Source organism: Pyrgilauda ruficollis, unplaced genomic scaffold (genome assembly GCF_017590135.1).
Source record: "Pyrgilauda ruficollis isolate IOZ18807 unplaced genomic scaffold, ASM1759013v1 scaffold8, whole genome shotgun sequence".
NCBI lineage: Eukaryota > Metazoa > Chordata > Aves > Passeriformes > Passeridae > Pyrgilauda > Pyrgilauda ruficollis.
This window is the reverse complement of record NW_024529932.1, coordinates 11,212,776-11,220,741: the sequence shown is the minus strand read 5'-3', so window position 1 is coordinate 11,220,741 and position 7,966 is coordinate 11,212,776.

Below are 7,966 nucleotides of genomic sequence, written 5' to 3'. Positions count from 1 at the left end.
AGATTGCCATTTTTATTATGAACATTGTTTGGCCTCTTGGAACCTAGAAATTCAAAACAACGAAATCCAATGTACAGGTCCAAATAATAAATGTGAACTGCTGCAAATGCCATGTACACTGATAGATATATTTGAGTAAATGTTGACAAGGCAGTTTAAAATGTTGCTTTCCTTTTACCTCTGTCAAATATCGACACTGTCCTGAAGAGGAGCCACAACAGGAGGAAGGAACGTGAGTATTGTAATTAGTGGTTAAATGTATTGCCTTCTGCTACTCCTAATAAAAGGAGGTTTCTTTGTCTGCTGAAAATTTCCTAGAGCAAATCTCTTAGACTGTTAGCCATTTAATCAAGCTCCTCTATCATATCCACAGAGAAATCCAGAGTTTCATCCTTGAACCTGCATCACTGATCATAAGGTCACCAAATCAGGCTCTGTCTTGCTTAGAGTCTGTCAGAGACAAGCAAAAAACTCTTGACTACTCAAGAATCATCTACAGTGAATGTCGGACACATGAGACTGCAAACAGTTATCTTATATCTCTCTATTAAACATTGGGAGTGAAAGTCTAAGAAACAAAACATCTTACAGAAATCCATTAAGAAAATAACTGCAAACAAATATTCAATTTCATATTTGGAAACAAAATAATCTGTTGAAGGACTTTTAGTGGAGGTATACATGTGTCTTGATAACAAAAGCTGCTTGCACATGTTAGTATACAAAGGAATGCCTGCAGTTGCCTTGTCATTCCTGTAGCCATTCTGTCCAGAGATTTCAGAAACAAAAATAATGTGGCATGGTACATGGAGAACAAATGTTTTCAGTCTGCACATAGATACAGATGGAAAAAAAATATTGTCAAGCCTGGATTTTTTTTTTTTTTTAGTTAATGAGGATATTTGTATTATTTATTCAGTAGAGTTAATCATTACCTTTTTTAAGAAATAACTAGGTCAATTGAAACTTTTAGAGGGGAAGTATTCCACAGTTCACATTGTGAACACCAAGAGAACATTGGAAAGGGCATTTTCCTAGAGTCTACAGGACATTACAGACACAGATGAAAAGAATTGCAAAGAATTCAGGTAAGAGCCTGAACTTCATGGAGGGAGACCTAGAGATGACCTGAAAATGAGAGAGCAAGATCCAGACCACTAGGGAGCAGACAGTACTGCCTGAGGACCAGAGGTAACTGAGAAGATATTTCTGACACCAGGTAATCTGGGTCAATTGCAAGAAAAGAACACAGGCAAGAATTTGCCTGCAGTGATATAGTGAGCAAAAGTTACTTATTTTCAAGTATTTTTGGTTTATACTCAAATAAAATCTGGTTCAGTATTGTTTTGAGGTGGGTGTATCTAAAACACTTTCTGTTTTTTGGTGAATGAAGGGAAGGTTTAGAAACTTCTGCCTCAAAGCTGTCCTGCTGACTCAGAGTTCTATGAAAACAAATCAGGGTTTTTTCCTCTACTCATAGCAATCTGGAAGATATTAATGATGGCATATGGTCCATTGTTCAGCACTATGACAGATTTTTTCCAGATTATGGCTTTGCATCAAAGCATGACTTACATGCTGAGTATAGTACTTGTTATTAATTCACTAATTTGTATGGGTCTGAAAGTATCTAGTGCTTTTTGTAGCTGCTTAGAAAATCCAGAAATATACTGGCCTTGCATGAAACCATTTATTTCCCTTTATTCTGATTTCCAGAAGCACAAGGTAACAATTTCAATGTCTGACTCAAAAGGACAAAATCAATTTTGAGAACAATATTATCCTTTATATCCTTTTTTTTCTTTTTTTTCCCCCCTGATTAGGTCTTGCATGAAAGATTCCATGACTCACCTCAGAATAACTGTTAAACATCTGAATTAATTTTCATTTCTGCAACACTCATCTGCACATGAGGAGACACTAGAACTTGTGTCTCTGTCACTTTTATTTTTTCCACAAATTTCTTATTCTAGCAATTTTGGAATTTTTGGGAAAAGAAAACCCAACAAGATTGACAGCTGAAAAGGTTTGAAGAAATATCATAAAATATATATTTCCAAAGAATGAGAGAAGTTTAAGGGAAATTTAATGTCAGTGTTTCTGCAATTGTTCAAACAACCATCCAGAGTAGTAGGTGTTTTTACTTACAGGGGATACCAATAAGTTTTCTAGGATTGGCAAAACATGATTGTTTCATTTTACAGATGAAAAAAAAAATTGTTTTCTCTCCATTTTTGTCTAATATCTGAGAATTTCCTTCCAGAAAGCTACTGAGTGTCACACAATTATTTATGTCAGAGTTTCTTCTAAAGGAAAGATATCCTAATTCCATCTGCTTTGCTGAAAAGCCACCAAACTTCAAGATATGATTGCCTATGATAATTTTTATAGTTAAAATTTTGACAAGTGTTTTTATTTTCATTTAGGCATTCCAGAAGGATTGACATTAATATGTGAACATTAAAGTCTTTGAAACAAATGCATCTGGAAACAGATGTATTACTGATGAATACAAATAAAACTATTTTTCATGGTACTTCCCATCTGGAGAAGACAATTATTATATGTTCTATATTACATCAACATCTACCATAGGCAGAATTTGCAACAAAATAGAGACAATATTAGCTCTCAACATTTCTTTGAGTTTGAGTGCATTATGATTTAAGAACCTGTTATGTCCCAATCCAGAAAATTGCTGCACTTACATTACAGCTGCAGAGAGTTATATTGAAATCTATGAGCACCATAAAAATCACTCTCAAAACTGAATCTTTAATTTCTGTCTCTGGACTTGTGAAATTCAAATACTAATTCAGAATATAAAGAAGCTGCATTTTCTAAACACCTTAGCAGTTCATCTTGTTTGTGTCACTGAGCCACAACAGACTTGGTAGAAGCATTCTACTCTAACAGGCAGAGCAGACCAAACTGAGGTACGGCAGAGGATTGAACAGAGAAGGCTTAGGCTTCCTTAATTTCATGACCACTGGAAAGTAGACCAGTTATAGATTTCTGTATTGCCAGGATTGGTAAATTGCTCTTCATTATAAAATAGCCTTTGGTTTGGTTTGAATTTTTTATTGATTTTTTTTCTTTAAATTTCCTGCAAAGAAACAGAATAAAGATTTCTTATTATCTGAGCTAACTTCTTAGGGAGATATTGTCACACTGGTGTCAAATTATTGAAGATGGGCTGTTACACATTGCTGAATTATATCTTCTAACTCAGATCAGAGGACTGGATACTCAGTTGATTTAAATTTATGTAGGTTTAGTAAAGACAATGGCTGTTTGAAACAGTTAAAAATACTTCCTAAATTTTATATCCTCTTCCCTTGAAATCCACCTTCCCCTCAGTCACCTCAGGATTTGGATCCATGTGTTTCCAGGATCTAAGGGACAGTTTTGATATAACCCCATTGCTTTTCCTCAGTTGCTGACAAAGTGCCCAACCCATGAGACAAAGTCCTGTGATAAATAAAGTCTGTAAAAAGATATACAATGTAAAACTACAGAGAGAAAAGACATGCTGAGACAGGTATTGTTAGTAGCTCTGGATTCAAGGTGGGAAACATCAGCATGAAAACGTTTAAAATCCTGAGGAAAAAAAAGGATTCTAATGAGGATTAGTAAAACCATTGGGTTGAGTTGATGTTTCAGTGTTTATGGAGGATGAGAAGATGGCTGAGAAATAAGCATAGAAACTTATGGAAGTTAAGTGCTCTTTCCACAAGAAAGGCCAGCCAAAGCCTTTGGAATAGTGACCACATGGAACTCGTTAAATCCCAGCTACCATATCTTTGTGTTAGGCAATATGTAGCTGCTCTATGCATTTAAATGGAATATGTCCTTCTGGCAGGTTCTCCTTACACAAAACTAGAGATCTAAAAAAAAAAAAAAAAAAGCCTCTTAAAAGAACAGCAGCAAAAGATTTTAACATCTTGGGAAACTATTCAATTCTGGGAAATCCTGGAGTAAAACTTCTTTCCTTTCCTCTCTCCCTCCTTCCCTCACTCCCTCCCTTCCTCTTTACTATTTCCTTCCTTCTCCTTCCTTCTCTTTCTTCTCTTCCTTTCTTTCTCTCTTTTTTGGAACATCCTATTATCAATATGTTGTTAATTCTGATGCTATTTCAGTGGGATTACATAGTAGTTACTGTATTATAAAGTATTTGTTTTGTGATTTTCCCACATTTTATACATCCTTGACATCTTTTACTTCGTCATCCCAAGCAATGGCTCGGCATAATTTACTTCACTGTTTGGTTCTTGTGTTAGTGTTGTGTGATGTCTCAGTTGATAGAAAATTATTTTCCTGTTCCTTACCAATTAAGTGTTTTGTATGTGAGGTACATTTAGACTTCTCACCTTCAAATTCAGAATGCAGTCAAAAGCCAAGGTCACTCTGATTATTATAAAACATGTTGCTGCATTAATGGATTAACTCTCTTTTGATGTTGCCAATACTCCAAAACTGAGATGGAATAATTCTTTATTTCTAGGGGAAATAAAGAACTAAACCAAAAATTCCTGATCAAGAAATAGCATTGCTGTCTTAGAAAATGTCTTCTGGCCAATGTTACAACAATAAGCATATTGAAATGTACACAGAAGGATACAGTGTGAAAGAATGGTGGGCTTACTACTTTCTCTTAATATTTCCCAGTTAGTAGGTTAACTCTGCAGTTAATGAACCTGAAGAGTCACCATAAAGATTCAAATGAGAGATGAGGGGCGAATAATTAGAAAACCTATCCTCTATTTTATTCACAGATTGGAAAGTGCAGATTAAAAAAAATACATATACTTTTAAAATGTAAAGAAGTAATAGAACCCACTATCTGTTCTGATGCCAGCAAAAAGCTACTCAAAAAGGTGAGAAGGTCATGAGAGGAGGAACATGATAGCTAACAAATGAGACTAATAAACTAATAATCTACTGAAATTGCCTGTTTCTGCACATTAGCAATTTTCCCTTTTTAATTATTATTTACTTGTTTCATTTTATTTCATTTAATTTTATGAAGTCACAGCCTTTTCTGTCATGAAAGCTGTGGAAGACATGCAGCTGGAGGGAAACTATTTAATTTGGCTTTGGTTTCCTTTGTAGGTTGTAACCTCCTAGGCTACAGTGTCTGAGTTAAGACTTAAATCAGACAAAACACATCAGAAAACTTTACATATAGCTTCAGGACAGCCCCTATACCAACTACTACTTCTTGAGATCTGTTCAGTTTGGAAGGTACTTATTTTTTGGAATCTAGTTAAAGTGTGCTTGGATAATGATCTAACTGGTAAACTTAGAAATTAGAAGCATTTAAACCTTTTCTAAATTTTCTGTGGTGGTCTCAAAATTTATTCAGACACGTTCCTTTTATTTTTTTCTGAAGTTTGGTCCTCTGCCATTCTTTTGTCCTCTTCTCCAAGGCATGCAGTGCTCTTCTGACAAAACATACAAGCCTCCAGTTTTTCCCATCAAATTTGAATCTTCACTACCACTTTCCAGGAAGCATCTACTTTCCTAGTTTTTTCAACCACTCCCATAATTTTCATTGCATCTCTTTTCTCTCCCACTGTAGATACTTCAGTAATGTGTTACTATTCCTGAACTCTGATGCTTTGCTGCTCCTTAGGTTAATCAAATAATGTCTTTCCTTCTTTCATGCTGCACTGGTTTATGCCCAAGGTTCTCCTTAAACCATGTTTTGAGTATCTAATGGAGAAATCAGATTAAGTCACCCATTGTTTGTGATAATGCTTACCTGGTACTTGTGTCAGATGATCATGTTTATCCATAAAGGGCAAAGTGTGCATGGGAGAAAGTCAATTTGACAAATTGCCTCTATTCACTTTCACTTTGTCTCCTGCTACATCCCTGTTGTATATTGATTCTCTGCTCACAGGTCAATTTCTTCACATGCTTCTTACACTCTAGTAGTTTTGTGCCACATCTCTCTACACAGAGGTCTCACTGCCTCACAGTCTTTCAAACACTAAGACCTTTAAAAAATGCAGAGATGAAACAACAGATAAACAAGGCACTGCAAGATCTGTTAGAACAGGCTATCAGAAGCAGGTAGTGAACTTTTAAATGCCATTCTAGCTCATTACTTAATTTCTTTCTTTTGGCTCGTATACTGAATACTCCCATTACTAATACTCCCATCAAAGCATAGACAAGAACAGCAAACATTTCTGACATGAAATTGATAGATTGGATATTCTTCTGGATGGAAGCAATATTATCAGCTTTTGAAAGAGATCTTGAGAATGTAGAGAGCCAAAAGAATGTACTTGGATTTTTCTGAAGTTTTAACGAGATATTCACTCAGACCTTCACCAGAGGCTCCTAAAAAAGCCATGAATGACTGAAGGAAGGTATTTTGTAGGTCAGTGAGTGGTTAAAAATATCAGAAATAAAGAATAGAAATTTATGTCCAATTTTCACAGCAGATGAAGGCTTCTGGTAGGATACCCTAGGCTCTGGAACTTAGGACATTTAACAGATACTATAGAATTCTCAGTAAATGTTACAGAAAAGGAGGCAAATAATGATATGATACATTTTACAGATAATATAAATTTAGGTATTTTTCTACTAACCATGGGAATTTTTAGGACACATTTTCTGTCATAAGTTGTTTTAATTTGGGCAAACTGCAAAGGGGTTTACTGAAAAGATGAACCTGATAGGAACAATCAGTTCTTTGGATAAACATATACCAGCCTTAACTTCTAAATTTGTGAGTTTGAGGAACAAATTTTGCCTGACACTGGTACAGTAAACGTTAAGATTAAGGAAAAATATTTTCTTCCCAAACTCCTTGTAAAAAGAGAGCACTTGAAAATGTACTGAAATTGAGTTTAAAAAAGTGTCAGAAATGGTACAATATCATTAAATGTCCACTCTCTCCCATCCACCTTTGGTTTCAACTTTCTTTAGTACTCGTGCCATATTCTTTCTTGAAAAATATTAAATTACTCTGATTTCTTACTAATAATAAATGCTAAAAAGTACAACAAAACTCATAGTTAGGTTTACTTTGTTAAAATATGTCAAAGGCAGCTTTCTGTAGAGCTGGACCTTTTCCTAAACATCTCGGCTTAGAGTTTCAATTGTTATTCTCTGAATGCCTACACGTTAACATTGTTACTTTGATTTAAGGAACAATAGACCAGTGTTGCCATGTTTCAGGTAGCTGTCTATTTCAGCTAGCTCAAAGGCAAATCAAGAAATTCTTATGTGGCACAACACTGTGCTAAACAAAAATATTTATACAGTATTGCAGTCAAATTGAAGAATCAAATAGAAAATGACAGAAAACTAAATAATTAAGATACTTGTGATTAGGTGGCAGCTAAAGCTTATTGCCTATATCATCCTTTGGTGTTTTTTTGTTCAATTAAGTGATACTAATGGAAATGCGAACTTCAATGGTACAAGGACTTAGTGCTGTCCCTCTGCCTGGGAGTGACATGAATGCAGAAAATGCCAACTGGAATGGCCCCCACCCTCTCCACTGGAGATAAAGCTTCGTTAGACTGACATCGGGCACGGGAGCAGATGGCAGGTTGCAAGCAGAAGATTACAGGTCCCTAGAATTGAATGACAGGTTTTATTCCCAGTGCTGCTGTAGTTATAGAGAGTTTTCAAAGTTCAATAAGCAGAAGTCACATAACTTGTGACCTAATCTTGCCAATTAGGTAGGAAAACCTTTAAGGGTAGTAAGTTTGGCCAGAAAAATACAGACTTTCAGGCCTAATGAGGATCATATTGTATAAATTGACAGCATTGCCTTCTTTTACTTCAAAAAGAATAAACATTTGGTATGTTTTGTTCCCATTTTTTGTTATGAGGATTTCAGCAATATAACATACAAGCTTATGATAATGGATAAAGGAAAAAAGCAAAGTTCTTCATTGAGCAGATAGTCTTTCTGGTGTCTATCAATGGTCAATAGCTG